The sequence below is a fragment of the Notamacropus eugenii genome, chromosome 3, assembly GCF_028372415.1.
Source record: "Notamacropus eugenii isolate mMacEug1 chromosome 3, mMacEug1.pri_v2, whole genome shotgun sequence".
NCBI classification, from domain to species: Eukaryota; Metazoa; Chordata; class Mammalia; order Diprotodontia; family Macropodidae; genus Notamacropus; species Notamacropus eugenii.
In genome coordinates this window covers 256724648-256744734 of record NC_092874.1, presented here as the reverse complement: position 1 = coordinate 256744734, position 20087 = coordinate 256724648, and the positions used below count along the sequence as shown (strand labels likewise).

Here is a 20087-nt window from a genome sequence, read left to right as displayed (position 1 = left end):
AAAAATTCCTTGCACACTGTGGTTGTTACTGTGTACAATATTCTCCTGGTTCGGCTAGGAGGAGAATTCTTAACCAAACAAGAATAAAGGTTTTAAAAAATTCAATTATATTAAAACAAAAGGCTTTTGTATGCAATAAGGGAAAGAAGGGAAAGAATACAAGTAGTTGATTTTGGGTGGAGGGGGAATATTTGTAATAAACATCCTCTCTAAAGGTTTGATACCCAGGATAAAAAAAATAATACACACATATATAATATATATGTAATATATAATATATATATACAAAAATTTTATTTATATATGGTAATATATGTGTACAAACACACACACACACACACAGAATTGGACTGTAGCTATAGAGCTATACTGGAAGCCCTCAAGTTCTGCCCCTGATACAGATGAGCTAGGTGATCCTGGGCAAGTCAGTTTACTTCTTAATGCTCTAGGCAACTCTATAAGACTTTAAATTGTTTGAGAAGGTGCTGATCTGAATTGGTAGATGGAGTTCTCTCACCTGGAAGCACCCTAAATCAGTGAAATCATAAGTCTAAACCTTATGCCTAATACAAATATAAAACACCAAAAGCCATTCCCTCAAACGTAAGCAGTCAAAGAAAGCGAACATTCCCCAAGACAATTACAATCTATTAGCAATAATTTGAAAGATTATTTTCATGTGCAAATAAAATGAAAGTGCATATTGAAACACCTGAGCTTCCACTTCAAACCCAGAAAAAAAATAAAAAGATGACAAAAGATGGAAATAGTAAACACTGAACAGCTTGTGGTAAAACAAGTACATTAATACACCTACACCACTGGAGGAGTTGTGAATTGTTACAACCATTCTAGAATGCAGTTTGAAATTATGCTAAGGAAGTGACTAAAATTCCATGTCTTCTGACCCAGACATTCTATTCCTATGTATATACACAGAGGAAGTCAATTACAGAATGAAAAGTTTTTATAGCAGCAATCTAGAGTAACAAGGAACCAGAAATAAAGATGTCCACTGGGTGGGGAATAGCTAAAAAAAATTGGAAAAAAATTAATATAAGGGAGTATTACAATCATGTAAAAATAATGAATATGATTAATTCCAACAAGCATAGAAAGACTTATATGAATTAAAAAGAAATAGGAAGAAAAAGGAAAATAATATACATGGCAACAACAATGTAAATCTATTAGGCAAGAACAGAAAAAAGGAATTTAGATGGTATGAAGTTATAGTGACCAAGCTTGGCCCCTAAAAAAATGTATGAGAATGCTCTCCATTCCCTTCTTTGTAGAAGGAAGGGACAATAGATGTGCAGCATCAGTGATATGTGTATTAGTTTTGCCGAGAAGTGGGTTTTTTTTTATTATATAGTATATATATGTGTATATATATTTATATATGTACATATATATATATATTTCTCCTTTATTCCATACCATATACTCATCTTTCTTACCACATAAGGAATAGCTCTTTGGGAAAGAGAATAATATGATAGGAAATGCAAAGGGCATTAAAATCAATATTTAAAAAATACTAGTGGTGGGGGACATTATTTTAGTTTATTTCAACATTTAACAAAATATGAGCATTGAAAATATACCCCTGATTCCTAAAGAGGCTTAGACACTCCCAGAATTTCAAGGAATAACTAAGTGGAAACCTGTATCAGTCAAACTCACCTTGAAAGAAGAATTCAGTAGAGCATGAAAAGACTTCTGTGAAATGATACGAAGTAAAGAAAGCAGACCCAGGAAAACAATTTACACAATGACTACAATAATAATGAAAACGTAAAGCGAATAAATAAATAACTCTATATAATTCAAATAACCAAACTTGTCTAGGGAGAAAATTTGAGAAAATAGAGTGCCTTCCTTCATTCCAGAGATAAGGATATCTAATATACTTTCAGATATAAGCAAATATGTAGAAATGATCCCCACCCCCAAGTCCTTTTTAAATCTTTGTTAGAAGGATGGCTGACTGGGTAGAGGAAGAAGAGGAACATATTCAGAAATTAATGTAATACAAAAACAAAGGACATCAATTAAAATAAGATTTTTTAAAAGTCCCCTCATGGCATTGGATTTAAACCCCACAAGAAAGCAGGGAAGCTATGAGACATTCTGAGGAAACAGCAAGCTTTAGGAAATTTTGAGTTATGAAAAAGCTGCTCTGAGGAATAGGAACGTCCTACTTAAAATTCTGTGACCTCTAAGGAGTTGACCTATAGGTCATCAAGAAAAGCTGAGAAACTCCTCATAATGAATCCTAGCATTAAATCAAAACCTCATGGTGTAGCAGATAGATTTTGTCATTGTTCAGTCATGTCCAACTCTTCCCGACCCTGTGGACCCTGTCCATGGGGTGTTCTTGCAACGGTACTAGAGTGATTTGCCATTTCCTTCTCCAGTGGATTAAGGCAAAGTGAAGTTAAGTGACTTGCCCAGGTCACACAGGTAGTAAGTGCCTGAAGCTGAACTGGAACTCAGATCTCCTTGACTGCAGGCCCAGTACTCTATCCACTGAGTCACCTAGCTGCCACTGTAGGTAGAACAATGAATTTAGAGAGATTGAATGTGGATACACATCCTGACTGTACTCCTTGCAGAAGCCTAGATATGGAAGGAGCCATGGAAACCAGCTCATGTGAAAGACTTCAGAATAGTGACCAGCAATAGAATGAAAACGAAACACCTACCCTCCATCAGAGAAATGATGAACTTAAAAAGCAGAAAGAAACATACTTTTTTGGACATGGTTAAGGGATGCGTTTGTTCTGCTGCTCTATGAGGCTACATTGAGGTGTTTTTTTCTTTTTATTTGTTCACAGTATATGTGGGAACATATATTAATTATTATAAAAGAAAAAGCAAGGATATTTTTCTTAGGATAAACTATATTTATTATTCATTATATTACAAATATTAGTTATCGTATATTTATTATATTATTGAATATTAATAAAAATGAGCCAGAAAAAGAAAAGAAATTAATAAAATGAGACATGTGAGGTCCAAAACAATTAAGTAATTTGCCCAATGTCACACAACTAGCATCAAAGAGTTATAGATATAAGGCTGGAAGAGCCATCTGGATAAAGGGTTCTTAACCTGGGATAGGGGAATTTGTTTGCAAATCGTGCCTGCACACACGTTTCTTCCTCTTCTTTCTTCATCTTCTTCTATATACATAAGTATGTGTTTCTCAGACTGTTGCCTTAAGGTATCTAAGTGTGGTATGGAGTACTTGTTTATAGATGAAAACATAAGCAGATTTCAATCTAATGGCTTTCATTATAACCCTACGTATTTTCTTTCAGGCATTTAAAAACTATTCTGCAAAGAAGTCCATAGGTTTCCCCAGATGACCAAAGGGATACACACACACACACACACACACACACACACACACACACACAGAGTTTGAAAACCCCCCTCCCATCTTTTCCAGCCCCCTCTCTTTTTAGCTCAGCAAACAGAAGCCCAACACATTGCCCTCACTTGTGGCACTTAGAATTTTCTACATACCAGTATAAATGATCCAGTGAAATCTCCCATTTTATTCAGATTAATGCTACAATCTGAGAAACCCATACAAATTACATATACACCCATCCTTGTTTAATCTATCTTGTTTCAGGCCTTGTTTTGAATTTTGGCTACCATGTTGATCGCTTCACTGCTCTACAAGAACTTCAGAAGCACTAAAGAGGAGAGCATGTAAACCTTACATGTATCAGTTGCAGACTCTTGTATGAGCGTTATTAAAGTGAAAGGAAAAATCCTTAGCAGGCTGACAACACTTGTTCACCAACACATTTTCAGATGGCGAATTTTATTTACTGTTATGTCTAACCTGGGCCCAGTAAGTCACTAGGTTATATGAAAAAGCCTAGGGAGATAATCACATTTGAAGGAAGAGGAGGAAACCTGTCTGAGTAATTTCATGAGTGATTCCAATACTTTTTTCCTATGTTGTTTATTTCGTCCTTTTCTGGATGATATTAAAGGTTAACATAGTATACAGAGAAGATTCTATTACTAACTCTTTTGCCCTAATAAGCAGGCAAGCCTGTGTGCTGCTTGTCCCCCAAATATACACTCTCTGGCTTCTTTGTGATCCCTTTTTTATTTAATTAACCAAGTTTAGGTGAATACTTTCTCTGTAGTCTATGAGCCTTCCCTTTTTTCCATCTTAAAAATTCATCTTAAGAATAATTCACCATTCATTCACATATTACTTTAAAGTCTTCAAGACCTGTTTCCCAGAAAAACCCTTGGAAATTGGTAGTATGTGTATTTATTAGTCACATTTTACAAAAGAAAAAGTGGAAGATCGCCAGAATAAGTGATTTTTCTAATGATTCAGTGTCAGATTCTTACTTCAACCCTATAGCAAATTATCTCTTTTTTGTTTGTTTTTACTGTACATATGAAGTCTAATAATGCAATCAGCACCTACTCTGACGTCTGAGAGTTGACTGGAAGTTCTGAGATTGGCTTTGCCCAGGATCATATTCAGTGTTTTCATTTCTGCCAACAGGTATAACTACCAACAAAAAAAAAAAATCCCAGAAAGCCTTGGGTTCAGAGATTGAACAACCTCCCAAGACACCAACCTGAAAGTGACAGCAGTTGAGGTGACCCCCGCACAGGGATGTCATTTTGGCTGATCTTCGAACGTGAAAAAGAAAAACCAATTGAGGCAAAATGTGAGTAGGAGCCTCTGAATTGGATTCTGATCTCTCAAGAGAGATTTTCAGGAAGTTAGAGGTCTTGTGTAAGACTCCGTGAAATAATGTACAAATAAAGCATTTATTAAGCATCTATCATGGGCCAGACATCTGACTGAGTATTAAGGACAAAATTATCAAGAGTACAAAAAAAAAAAAAAAAACCAATCCCTCCCTTCTTCAACTGGGATTAAGTGACTTGTCCAGGGTCACACAGTTTGTGTCTAGAATTGGATTTGAACTCAGGTCCTCCAGACTCCAGGGTCAGTGCTCTATCCACTCAGCAATCTAGCTGCCTCTTTTTTTGGTTTCTTGGAGACAATTAGGGTTAAGTGATTTGCCCAGGGTCACAGCTAGTAAAACCCTACTTTCTGGGGGTTTACATTCTAATTCCTACTTCAAGGAAACCAGAGTTCTCTAAGCTAATTACTGTGATCTGCACAGAATAATAAAAACAAGTTAGAGTACTAAAGCTAGAATAAAAACAATGGAAATGCCTCCAGAGAAGCTTTCCCCTCTACTAACTTCACATGCCCTGTAGACATAAATATTGCCCAAGAGGCTTTAACATTATAAGTTATAACATTATAAGAAAAAAGTGTCCCTGTAGCACTGAAATTTTGTTTATTCTGCTATTAACATTTCAGACCTGAAACTGGAATTATTGCTTTGAAGCCCCAAATTTAAACTTGTACCACTGATCCTTGTTTTCCCAAGAGAAAACTACAATTTAGTCAAAACATTGTTCAAAATAAAGGTATTTATCTACTCTTCTCTAGTATCAAAAAAAAAAAAAATCCCTAGGAGACTTGTTTCTATGGGACTGAGAGGAGGAAAGGCTCTACAACCATCTTTATTGTGCTGTTGGCATTCATCCTTCATTCTGAAGAGGATCAATGACATGTGAATTGGATTTTAGTGAGGCAAAGCCAGATGCTGGGCAAAGCAGGCAGCCTCACTATCAGCCCCTCTCAGAGTGAGCAGTTTTTAGTATCTACCTGCAATCAGTAAGGAAACTTGTTTCTATAGTCTAAGATGAGAAAGTCCTGGAAATCCTACATTGCTTTTGGGGAAAAAAACGGCTATTAATGCCTAGAGAGTAATTAAGATGCTCGCACTTTCTATTGTGGAGAGTCTGCCCCTCACTTCTGAACCATGCATTCTTCAGTCCAGAACTGTTCAGTCAATGCTTTCTTAACTATCATGGTGACTAGCATACGAAGGTGTTTGATATTGATCACCTGCCAGGCAAGTGCCCTTCACAAGTACAGCCCTGGAATCCCTGCTTTGACTCAGAGGTCCTGTTTCCTTGAAGAATATATTTTGATACAGGGTGCTACAGCTTTAGTCTTTTCAAGGCACTGTGCTAGGTTCTGAGGGTCCAGAGTCACTGCCCTCAATGAGTTTATATTCTAATCAGAGAGAGAGAGGAGGGAGAGAGGACAGGGAAAAGAGAGGGAAAAGGGAAATGGAACAGGGAGAGGGAGAAAAGAGGAGGGAAAAAGGAGGAGGGAAAAAGGAGGAGGGGAAAAGGGGAGGGAAGGAGAGAGAAGAGAGAGGGTTGAGGAAGGATAGAGAGAAAGAGGAATAAAGAAGGGACAAGGAAGGCAGGAATAGGAAAAGAGGAGAAAGGGAAAAAAGAGAGAAGGTAAGGAGAGAGAGATGAGAAAGGAGGAAAGAGAGTAGAAGAGAGAGGGGAGAAGGAAAAGGAGGAAGAAAGGAGAGGGAGAGGGAGCAGAAGAAGGAAGTTTAGGGGGAGAAGGAGAAAGGAGATGGAAAAAGGAAAGGGAAGCAATGAATATAAGGAAAGGAAAGAGGGGAACACAGAAATGCTCATACATCGATACAAGATGTGTACAAAGTAAATATATGGTAATCTTACAGGGAAAAGATCTCCTCAAAAAGGTGACATTTGAATGAGTCTTGAAAGAAGCCAGGTAGAGTTGACTAGGGAGAGCATTCTGGGCATGGAGGCCAGATAGTACAAAGACAGGAATGAGGAGAGTTGCGTGGGAGGAAGAGCCAACAGGTCAGCATAGTCAGACTGCAGAGCGGGTGGAGGGGAGGAATGTGTAAGAAGGTTCTGAAAAGGAGAAAGGAGCCAGGCTGTGAAAAATTTTAAACGCAAACAGAGGAGGCCCCAGAGATAAAAAGGAGATGATGGGGTTTACTGAGGAGAGGGGTGACAGGGTTAGAGATGAAGTTTAGGAAAAATCATTTTTGGTGGCTATATATAGAGGATGAATCAGAGTAAGGAAAAGACTTGAAGCAGGGGAACTAATTAGATAGATGCTGCAAAACCTCAGGTGAGAGGCGATGAGGACACAGACTGGGGCAATGGCTGTGTGAGTGGAGAGAAGAGGGTGGATGGGAAAGAGGTTGCGCAGACTGAAAATGGCAAGATTTGGCATCTGTTTAGGTAAAAGGGGTAACAAAGACTGGGAAACTGAGCATCACATAGAGACTGCAAGTTCACTTCATTGAAGTATGGTGGGTGCCCATGACAGTAAAAGGGAAGCTCAGAGAGGGGAAGAGGCAGATATTTTAGAGAAAAGATGATTAGTTCTGCTTTGGGCACACTGAGTTTGAGATCCACTGGGAAATGAGTTTGCAATGTGAGAAAGGAGTTCAGGAGAAAGTATGACTGGTTTATAGCAATGTCTTTTTGAGGAAAGTCATATGGGTATGTTTTAGTGAGATTTAATTCACCAGAAATGCTCAATTGATTGACCCTAAGAGATCCTGGGAATCTAACCTTTGAATCCCTTCCTTCACAAGTGCTGATCACATCCTTCTAACAAAGAGGCTGAAATTAGCATTGATCCTTGGAGGCTTGATACAGTGATAGACAGAATAAAAGATTGATGTTGCAGCATTGGAGAGGAATGAGAAGTCCATTTTGGAGGGGCAGGAGGAGATGAGTAAGAAGGCATGAAAAAGAAAGTGGATGGAGGCTAAAGGTAAACTTATATTCACATCACAAAAATTTCCTAAGGCTGGCCCTGCTTCTAACACAGTGTGGTAGATGGGGGAGAAGGGGAGGGAGCAGAACTTCTGATACTTTTACCACCTTAAATTCCAGGAGAATATCTCATGCCTCGAGGTTGTGGAGGTTTTCTCTAATTCCTGTAACTCATATGAATTTAGAGAATAACCAGCTTAGCCTGGAACACCTTTCCTCCTGTATAGAAGCAATATTTTAATTACCTCAATCCTAGTAACTAGCATTCCTAAAAGAAGGTGGGGGAAGAGAAATGAGGCTGGCAGTGGGTGAGAGGGAGGAGGGAAGAAACACATGATAAAAAGAAAATCATGGAGGAAAAAGAAAACAATAAACTATCTATACAACAGATCAATAGATGGTACAGTCTAGAGTACAAAATGGCAAGAAATTGCATTGGAGTTATAGGTGACACAATGGATAGATGGTTGAACTTGGAGTCAGAAAGCTGTGAGTTCAAACTCCTCTTCAGATACATGACCCTAAGCAAAATCACTTAGCCACTGTTTGCCTCAGTTTCCTCATCTATAACATGAGGTCAATACCATCTACCTCCCTCAGGGTTGTGGCAAGGGATAAAATGACATGATTTTTGTAACTTTGCAAACCTTAAAGTGAAATATAAATGCTAACTAATAATAATATGATATGGTAAAGTTGGAAAGGAACACAATAGTCAGATAGTCAAGCCTCTTCATTTTGCAAGTGAGGAACCCGAGGTCCAAAGAAGAAAAAATAAGTAGCCCCAGAGTACAGAGAGCTGGGGGTGTAACCTAGAACTCCAAATCCAAAGCTGTATCACTTTCCTCTCCATGCTCTCCATTGATAGAGGCCACTCTCTTACCATTCTGAGAGGGGGCCATCCATGAAGGATGAATTCTGTTTTAGACCATCTTTTCTGATCTATTTACTTTCACATTAGTGGATCTATGCCAGGGGTAAGGGAACCTGCAGTCTTGAGGACATAGGTCCCAGTCTAGGTCCTCAAGTGTAACCCTTTGACTGAATCCAAACTTCACAAAACAAAGTTCTGGATTTGGTCAAAGGGCCACACTTAAGGACCTAAAGTGCCACATGTGGCCTCGAGGGCACAGGTTCCCCACACCTGGTTCTTTGCTCTCAGAGATATGGTTTTACCCTCCAGTATTTCAGATCACAACTCATCCATGTCTTCTCATTTCACAAAATGCTTGGGAATGTTCTCCCATAAATCCTCCATAGAGGATCTACCCAATGGATGGAGGCCTTCCTCTAGGTCTTTGGACAAATTATGGGTACCAGTGCAGCTCACATTCTGGCCACCTGTTATTTCATGGTCAGCTCTCCTCCTTTTCTAAACACATATAGCCACATGCATTCCGTTTTCTGCAGATGATTCTTCAATGAATGAATGACTTAGTGAATAAAGCATTTATTAAATGCTTCCTATGGGTAAAACACTATGCTAAAGTTCTGGAGAAATAACTAGAAAAGTAAGGCAGTCCTTGCTGTTAAAGAAATTCCATTCTAAAATAAGGTAACCCCATTTCTCATCTCCAGAACCATAAATAGGAGAATCCCAGGGTCTCTAATCTACCATAGCTCTAATACAATTCAATAAACACTTATCTGTCATTTATCTATGTTAAAAAAAAAAAAAAGAAAGAAAGGGAAGCCCTTCTCTGAAGTACTAGGAAAACAGTAGGAAACCTTTGATTTTTTTTTCTTCCTTTTCTATAACACCTTGGTTTAGATGCTCAGTGTGAATTCTCTAGCATGGATTGAAGCTATCATGGCCATATATCCGGTTTCCTCATTCATCCCATGTAACTCAACAGCGACCTAAGAAAATAAGAATAATGAATCCAAAACACAAGGACACATAGTATGGTGTAAAGGATGATAGTATTGGATTAAGAAAACCCAGACTCAAACCCAGGCCCTATCGATGACTCTTTCTGTGACTTCTAGGTCTCTTCACTTTTATAGGACTTGGATTAGCTAGAATGGGTTTTGAGGTACTCTCCAGCTCGAAATATGAGATCTATTGACTTTATGAAATGACAAGAGGCCATGGCAGTGGTCACCAAGGACAGACATCTTACAGAAGCAACAATCCATTGAACCTGTAGCAATTTTACATATACACATACACATATATACATAAATACATGCATATATGTATTATTCATATTTATATATACATATACACATGTATATGTATGTGTATATATAGATTGCATGGATGTGGATTGCATGTAATATATACATGTATAAACATGTGTATACATATGTATATACATAAATATGTATATTATATTGTATTATGTATTATTTATATTATATATTACATATAATATATTATAGTGTGTATTATGAAATGTTATTTAACCATTAGTGGCTCTATTTAGTTTCAACTCTACACAATGAGTAGTCATTGACTCTTCCTTGCCATGCTTTTGTGGTGCATATTCCCCCCACTCCGAGCCCTAGATTATAAACTCCTTGAAGGCAGAAACTGTCTTTTTCTTATTTGTATTCCCAGCACTTAGCACAGTGTCTGACACATAGGAGATGCTTAATAAATGTGTATTAAATTTAATTGAAAAGAACAGAATCTGATCTATACTGGTATAAAGTTTACAGACCAAGAATCTCTTATGCCAGTGAAGTCACAGGCTCCCCATAAAAGAATCTTTATACTTGAAACCAGATTTTATCATTTCTAATACTGTGAGAGATCATACTTACAACTAATTTAAAACTAGTGTTCTTAAACTCTTTTTTTTGAGCCATGGATCCCATTGGTAACAGTCTAGAAAAGCCTACTGATCCCTCCTTAGGAAAAAAATATTTTTTAAAGGCATAAAATAAAAAAAATAGTGCTACAACGGAAATCAGTTGTGTTGAAATGCATCTATAAAAACATAAAAAAATGTTCAGAGACTCCAGATTTAGAACCCCTGGTGTAAAAAGAACCCCAAAGAGACAAAATCCCTCCCAAAAAATCCACATAAGCAAAACATAGATAATAATGCAAGAAATTATTTCAAGAGCCATAGTGTAATCATAATATATGGTGACTAAAATTTTAAAGCTAAGGAGAAAGACTTTGCTGATGATTGTTAAATGAAGCTAGTTTGAACTTGCTCAATACAATTGTCCTTTTCCTTCCATAGTGTGTCATACTGCTGCCTCACCGCCCCTGCCCCTACAGAGTAAAACATTGGGGTAAAAGAAACCAACAATGTATGAAAGGAGCAATTCCAATTATTTAGTCATCATCTGGGAGGCACTAAAGATCCTATTCTCCCTCAGAGTTAACTAATAAAGCTTATTTTCCTGAGATATGCTTCAATATTATCATAGCAATTGCCATTTATGAAATGTATGATCATTTAGGAGAATCACAGGTTTAGAGCTGGAAAGGATCTTAGATCTAATTCATTTTGCAGATGAGGCAACCGAGGCTCAGGGAGGTTGTGACTTGTTGAGGGACATTTAGCTACTAAGTGTTAATAAAATAAAAACCCCTGTGACCTGCTAAAAATGGAAGAAAACCCCGGCTCCAAGAGGGAGAGCCGGACAGAGCTAGAGTCAGATCACAGTTTACAAAATTATTGCAGAATTTATTGCCTGAGAAACTTACAAGATGGAGCAGTGAGACAAAATTCTCAGCTATTAAAAGGGGAGAGGAGAAAGGGTGAGGTGTTTATACATATTTGTATATGGTATATTATACACAGTTGTATAAAATATATTATATATGTACATATATAGTGCATATATATTATACCTTACATATAATACATATAGTTATGTATGTATGTATGTTATGTGTGTATTTATATATAAATACATGTATGTATGTATGTATGTATGTATGTTTGAAATACAATAGATCAGAACTTCAGGAAAGTGGTGGTCCAGGGAGAATATATCTGGAAACACAGGAAATCAGAAAGCAGGTTGTTTGCTGTCTTTAGACAAGTTAGGAACCAAGATGTCTGCTCCTCTATCTGAAATGGTCAAGACCGCTTTCATTACTTGCACCTACAAGTTAGTTAAAGTTTACTTACAAAGTGTACTCACTGATGTCAAGCAACCCTGGGCTTCAGAAGTGCTCCTGATTGGCTAGTCGTGTTATCCCCTTGTCTAGTTCTGTGGGAAAAGGGAAGCTCTAGTATGTTTAACTGGTTAGTACAGATATTAGAGCACCCATGTTCTGACACTAGGTTTGGACCCAAGTCTTTTTACCTCCACTGCTACATCAACTATCCTGCACTGCCACTCAAGTTTCATTTTTTACCTGAAGGGACAAGGAAAAGCCACTAAAGTCACAGAAAGCCAAGGGCCTCAGAGACCAACTAGTCTGAGTAAGAATCGGCAAGAGCATCTTAATAACTATAATTTAGATAAAACTTTACAATTATTATCTCATGTGATCCTCACAACCACGCTGGGATGTAGATGTTGGTATTACTTCTATTTCACATATGAACTGAGGGAGACAGAGGTCAAGTGACTTGTCCAGGATCACAGAGTTTAACAAATAACTGAGGCAGGATTTGAATTCACCTTCTCTGCTCCAAATTTGGCACTCTATACACTATGCCCGCTTTGCTATATGAGGTGACCATTTGACATGGAAACAATACTACAGCCAAAGTGAAAATCAAGCCAGGATACATGTATAAATACACATTAATGTATATGTTTGTATGTGTATATAAATACATAAACAGATATGCATATGTGTGCACACAAACATACATATATATATACACATGGAGGTATGCAAATATGCATTACATACATATATAATATACATACAAATTGTCATAAATCAAAGCCCATTTTCCATCGTGTTATTGTATTCTCAATGCCTTGCCCTTGGTAGGGGTCATGTCATAGGTTGCTCTCCTGTGCTAGCTGTCCTAGGATAGGAGAGGATTTTGACATACTGGGTCACATAAAGTAACAAAGAGCCATAAAGGGAAATGATGGAAAGGCCAAGGAAACAATTAGGTCAGAAACAACAAGGAAGAAAACCATCAGGGGCAATCAAGGGAAAGAAATGGACTATAAATACATGGCGTAAATCAAAGCTCAGGAGCCAAGGTAACCATTGCTTGTGACAATTCAGAATGGATAAAAATATGACCATGGCTAGGAAATAAAAAGAGGATTGAACAGAAGGCTAAACAGATCATAATAACTTATTTTTAAAAGTACAGCATTCAATAGATGCTGAACAGAGAAACTGTGAGACCTCTGTGAGACCAAGAGCCTCTATGCTTTCTCTTTGTTATTAAACTGTACATAATTTTTAGCTGCATAACAATAGAAGGAGGGAAAAAGCTTTCCATACATGTGTTTGATTCAATTGAGCAAGCCCCTACGTAAGCCCCTACTAAGTGCAAGGCATTGAGGAATACAGCGACATAATGGGAAAATAGTCTTTGCCTTCAAGGACCTATGTTCTACTGGGAGGAGGGGACATTAAACATTTACACATATAAGTAAACATAAAAAAATTCCAGGAGGCAGAGGACACTAACAAATTAACCTAAAGGGGTTTCTTAATTTAGCATTTTATTTTTTAAAATATTTTGGTAATTATATTTCCATATAGTCATTTTCCTTTATAATCCTATATATTTTATTCATTTAAAACTATTGTTCTGAGAAGGGGTTCATAGGATTTACTAGACTGCTAAAGGGAAGCATGACAGCAGCAGCAGCAGCTGCAGCATCACTATAACTAACATTCACATAGTGCCTACTATGAGCCAAGCACTGTGCTAAGAGCTTGTCAGTTATTATCTTTTATTCCTCATTTTACAGATGAAGAAATTGAAACAGAAGGTAATATGACTTGCTCAGGGTCCCATCGTTCCTAAGTGCCTGGGGACAGATTTGAACTCAGGGCTTTCTGACTCTAGGTTTAGCACTAACTACTAAGCCACTAAAAAAAAAAAAAAGTGAAAAAACTCATGATTGCTGAGGGAAAGCTTCTGGTAGAAGGTGTAACTTACATGGAACTCTAGAGGTCAGTTTCACTAAGGAGCCCAGGAGTCAGAGCTGAAGAGGTACCACATTCTAGTCTTGGAGGCAGCTTATACAAAGGTAGAGTGATAGGCAATAGAATGTCAGGCTTGGGGAACAGTGAGAAGGCCAGATTTTCTTATGGAGGATGAAGAATGCTAGAGAAAAAAGGGGATGGGGGACATTCAAGATCTAGCTGTTAAAACTCAAAAAACCCCATGGTGTAGGTAGGTACACAAACAAACACATACACACACACACACACACACACACACACACACACACACACACACACACCCTTCCAGGCCATAAACTTAATACCAGAGGCTTCAAGAAAACCAAGGACAGTGACTGGACAAGTTTGTATAAGAAGAGGATTAAGAAGAATCTAATCTTAGTTGCAATATCTAAGACTTAGAAAGAGTTCCCTACAAATCTGTCAACAGATAGATTTATAAATGAAATTAGTGTCTCCATAAGTGGGAGGAAAACGTTACCATCCACTCCTTTAAAAATACTTCTTACCCACAATTTCAAAGCAAATGCTATTCAATATTCCTCTCCTTATGGGCCTACTTATGTCTTTCAGATGTTTTTAAAGGCAAAGATTTTTTTAATACACTTTTCGAAGGGACCAGTTTTGGGTGAAGAGGAGACCACATTTTCAGAAAGCTCACTGCAGTCTCTGATCTGTAAAAATCCTTAATCTAGCCAAAGGGAGCACTTAACAGTCATCACTAAATAAAGAGTAAAATGAGATCCACAAATATTACTTTCCATTACACACACACACATACACACACACACGCACATACACACACATATATGTATGTATATATACACACACTATATATACATACATATATACATCTATGTTAGGGACCACCTCCTTCATTTTACAAATAAAGAAACTCAGACTCAGATTTGCCCAGCATCACACATGTCTATTTGGGGACTCAAACTCTAATCTTCCTGTAATTATTGTCTGTCCTTCATTCTCGAAGAGGGTCAATGACATCATGAAGATGGTCTTGACTCGCACTAGAACCGGCAGCACTGGGTAAAGTCCTCAACCTCACTCTCCTTCAGAGTCATCCAAGTCCAGTGAAAAGACAAAGACCAAGATGACTGGCAATGGTCCAGGATGTAGTGAATGATCTTGGCATTTTTCCATTAAGGTCTTTCCCTGGTCTTAGCTTGTCTGAGGCCATGCCCATTCTATGATTAAGGACTAGGTAAAACTTGAGACAACAGATGGCCCAATTTACCATCCCAAAGATACCAGTCTGGGAAGACCCTCAGAGTTTCTGGCAAGAAGAGAAAACAATTGTTATTTACACTTATTCAAAGCCACCAAAACCTAAACAGTGAACCACCAAGTCTTGGGTAGGGGTTATTATTGGCTATTCAATGAAAGTTTCCTCTAGGCATGATGCAGTAAAAGTAGTCTTCAGGCTGATCATTCCCTACTTATATTTGAGCACTGAAGAGGTTAGGTTAATGCAGACACTTATTTCTATTTATTTTAAACCTTTTTAACTATTGATTGCTCTCCATAGAGAAAGTCAAAGAACTGATTCAATTCACTGAAATAAAACCAGTCTAAAATAGTCACTTTTAAGAAATCTACACAAGAAGAAAGTAGTCCACTGAACAAAACAGGCTCAGTACAAGATTAGGAAATTAGGCATCATGAAACATCACTTGGATACTTTAACGAATCTTTATTCTCACTGACATTAGTACTCTCTCCAGTGACTTAGTTCATAATGTATTTGGGTCTTCCTGTGCTTCAAAACTCTTGTCCACGTCCTTTGGAAAATACGATGCAAGGGATACATTAAATAAGCTGACACTCCCCTGACATTTTTGGACACCAGTGAAGGAAAGACAACAGATTGGTGGTACCGGTTATCTCTCCTTCTTGCCGCCTGCTGTGGTACACTTTATTTTATAGTTGCACATATTTCTGATAACTTTGTGTGAATTTTTTTTTGCACAATTCCTTGGCTGGCAAAATGTCATAGCTTATTCCTACTACCAACAAATAAAAATGATGGAAATATCCAACCAACCATGAATCTCCTAAGTCTTATTTCTAACTTTGTGAAGATGAGACATATGAACTTCTTCCAAAGAAGGCAGACCCTGACCCACAATCAAGGATATTTGAATGACTACTAACCCATGGTCAAAATGAGGAGAAGTAAGTAGTCCAGTAATTAAGAGGACACCTCTAGGGTATAGAGTGGAGATGGTATTCAGAAAAAAAGTTTGGGTTGACCAGAGAATGAGAAATGAAGGAGCAGAGCTCACAGAGAAAAAAAAATAAAACCATATATTTGTGACCTACAATAGCAAGTGAGGGAATCAAAGTCTGCTTTTATCCATCAGTATTTATAATACAGTTAATAGTAGTTTAATAGCACATAAGACTGTGAGTTCCTCAAGGACAGGAACTAACTTCTGTTATTGCTTCCCCAGTGCTTAGCATATAGTAGGTACTTACTAAATACTCACTGACTGATTTATCGATAGTAATCTGTAATTTTCTGGGTTTTATTTTATTTTATTTTTTTTTTTTATTAATTTTTTTATTTTTTTAATGTTTAACAATCACTGCCATACAATTGCGATTTTATCCCTCCCCACCCACCCCCCACTACCTCCCTCCCTCCCCACGACTGCATACAATTCTGTATAAATTCTACATATACTTTCCTATTGAGTATATTTTCACTATAGTCATGCTATGTAGTCAGACTAAGATAAATGAAAGAATCCGTATAACAAATCAGAACATGATACACAAACAGGTACACATACACAAACATGATCTGCTACATTATGTGAGTGACTTCCATATTTCTCTCTCTGAGTGTGGAAGGCATTTTGCCTTGAGGTCCACCATTGGGATTTTTTTTTTTTTCAGAAGTTCTTGTGTTATTACAAAAATCTAAGTCTACCAGAAAAAACTCTCACACACTGTGGTTGTTGCTGTGCATAAAGTTCTCCTAGTTCTGCTCCTTTCACTCAGCATCAGGTCATATAAGTCCTTCCAGGCCTCTCTGAAGTCTTCTTGTTCATCATTTCTTATGGCACAATAGTACTCCATTACATTCATATACCATAATTTATTCAGCCATTCCCCAATTGATGGACATCCCCTTGACTTCCAGTTTTTGGCAACTACATAGAATGCTGCTATAAATATTTTTGTACATGTGGGACCCTTTCCCATTTTTATGATCTCTTGGGGATATAGTCCTAGTAGCGATATTGCTGGGTCAAAGGGTATGCACATTTTTGTAGCCCTTTGGGCATAGTTCCAAATTGCTCTCCAGAATGGTTGGATGCACTCACAGCTCCACCAACAATGAATTAGTGTTCCAACTCTCCCACATCCTCTCCAGCATTTATCATTTTCTTGTTCTGTCATGTTTGCCAATCTTATAGGTGTGATGTGGTACCTCAGAGTTGTTTTGATTTGCATCTCTCTAACCAATAGTGATTTAGAGCATTTTTTCATATGATTATAGATAGCTTTAATTTCTTCCTCTGAAAATTGCCTGTTCATATCCTTTGACCATTTATCAATTGGGGAATGACTTGTATGATTATACATTTGGGTCAGTTCTCTATATATTCTAGAAATGAGGCCTTTATCCCCGAGCTTAGCTGTAAAAATTTTTTCCCAATTTACTACATCCCTCCGGATTTTGGTTGCATTGGGTTTGGTTGTGCAAAAACTTCTCAGTTTAATGTACTCAAAGTTATCCATTTTGCATTTCATAATGCATTCTATCTCTCCTTTAGTAAAGAATTCTTCCCTTCTCCATAGATCTGATAAATACACTATTCCTTGCTTCTCCAGTTTATTCATGGTATCAATCTTTATACCTAAATCATGTACCCATTTGGACTTTATTCTTGTGTACGGTGTCAGGTATGGGTCTATGCCTAATTTCCGCCACACTGTTATCCAGTTTTCCCAGCAATTTTTGTCAAACAATGAGTTCTTATCCCAGAAGCTGGGGTCCTTGGGTTTATCAAACAGAAGGTTGCTATATTCCTTGCCTACTGCATCTTGAGTGCCAAGTCTATTCCACTTGTCTACCTCTCTGTTTCTTAGCCAATACCAAGTGGTTTTGATAATTGTTGCTTTATAGTACAGTTTAAGGTCTGGTAGCGCTAGGCCACCTTCCCAGGCATTTCTTTTCATTAGTCCCTTTGATATTCTGGACCTTTTGTTTTTCCAAATGAATTTTGATATTATTTTATCCAGCTCTAGAAAGTAATTGTCTGATAGTTTAATTGGTATGGCACTAAATAAGTATATTAATTTGGGTAGAATTGTCATTTGGGTTTTATTTTAATTCACAATACTGATGAGTTTCAAATAAATATTGAAATGTGTATACAAAATAATAGCTGCGTATTTTAATAGACATCCCTCATAACTAAATACATAAAATAAATTCAATTTTAGAAGCCTTGCTTATGATGTACAGATTATCTCGACTTTATGATGTGATTTTTTCCATTTCATTTGTACAGTCCAAGGGGTGTATGTGGAGCCAACAAGACCATTTTCTCTTATTCAGCTTTAACAACTGGTTTAGATCCAACCCTCCCAACCCCAATTTGCTTGGGCGCTGCAGTGTGTCATTCACACTGCTTGAAGAATAACACTATACATAGCCCTCAACATGCACACTGCTAGCCGGCCCAACTCCAAAACCATTGTTTCAATATAAAAACAACATGTTTTGAATTACAGTGTCTCTGGGGACATCATTTCCACAGCTATTCAAAATAGTTGCCAAAAGTTGTCTCCAGAAATCAGGGCCTCTGGACATTTTACATATTTTTTTCTGTAGTCAGGGATTTAAACTATACCCCATGTGTTTCTCACCTTAATGACATGGCTTCTTAATTACCCCCATCCAGTGACTGCTGTCAGCAATCAATTGAAATACACTGCTGTTACTTAACATGGGTTATTCTCACCCCTGCCTCTTTCAGGTGGAGGGTAGTATCTCTACCTAAGGGCCTGCGAATGAGCTGCCATGTTGCCTGAGAGGATTTACTATGTCCATTATTACAAAGAGGCAGCACTAGATTTTTTTTATAAAGGAAACCAATTTTATAAAGACTTCCAGGAATAGAAAACCAAGGGCATAACCAGACTACCAAAAAAAATTTAGTGAAATTTTATAAGACTAGAATTTTATAAATTTTATAAGACTAGAAATGCCACCATTCCCAGGTTTCACCTTAGTTTCTTGGTACAGGCAAAAACAAAAGCATGCCCAACTTACTGATTGGTCCCAGAAGCAAGTTAGCCAAATGGATCTATGATGATGAACCCGAATCCAGAAGGGACCTTAGAGGACAGATAATACAGCCCATTTAGTTTACAACCAAGGAAATTGAGACACAAGGAGATTAAATGATTGCTCCAAGGACACTTGGATAGTTGAACATAGGTCCTTCTGACTTTAGGAACAAAACAGTATGGTGGACACTATGTCTTTGCAAAGGAGACAAACAGAGACGAGACTAAATTTCAAGGTTATTTATCTGCTGACAACGTGATTGTGGAACTTACAAGAGTGGAATTTCAAGCAAATAGGTGAACATCAATGGAATTTAAAAGAAGGAGAGGAAGAAAAAGGGATGAAAAATACTTAATTGCCAATTTATAGTTAACATATATGGGTTGAAATCCAGAAAGGATACCTAGATCATAGGTCACATGGGAGATTAAGCATCTGTGGAGGGTTTTACATAATTCCATTGTTGCTTCTGTATTTTGTATGGATATTTTTACTGTGGGTCAAATATATATTTACTTATATTGGATTGCTTACAGTCTCAGGGAGGAGAAAGGGAAAGGAAGAAAGGAGGAATAGAATTCAGAACTCAAAACTTTTTTTAAAAAAAGTTTAAAAACTTATTTTAACATGTAATTAAGGGAAAAAATAATTTTTTAAAAATTACTTAGGGCCAGGAATAATGGGAGAAAGGGATTTTTTGAAGTTTATTTTGTGGCTAAACCATGTTATTTTCCAAAATGTCTCCATAACTTAAAGGGGAGAGAAAGTAAGATTAATGGAAATACACCCTAATTTTCAGTCTGTCTCTTATCATACTTGAGGGAAGTCAAATAGCCCGTGAAGTTCTCTTACTAGTCAATAGAGCATTCATTTATTTCATTAGCCATACATTGAAGTTCTCCTACATGGAAAAAAATGCAGAACTTTAAAGGAGAAAAAAATAAACTTTGTAACTGGATCAAAGGATACTGAGATAAA

The 20087-nt window shown here is 37.3% G+C and overlaps 1 protein-coding gene across 2 annotated transcripts in view; it reads right to left on the bottom strand.

Moving 5' to 3' along the window:
* Positions 1–20087, bottom strand: part of NAV3 (neuron navigator 3) — a 1098252-nt gene that overhangs the window by 1014204 nt on the left and 63961 nt on the right. The window lies entirely within an intron of this gene.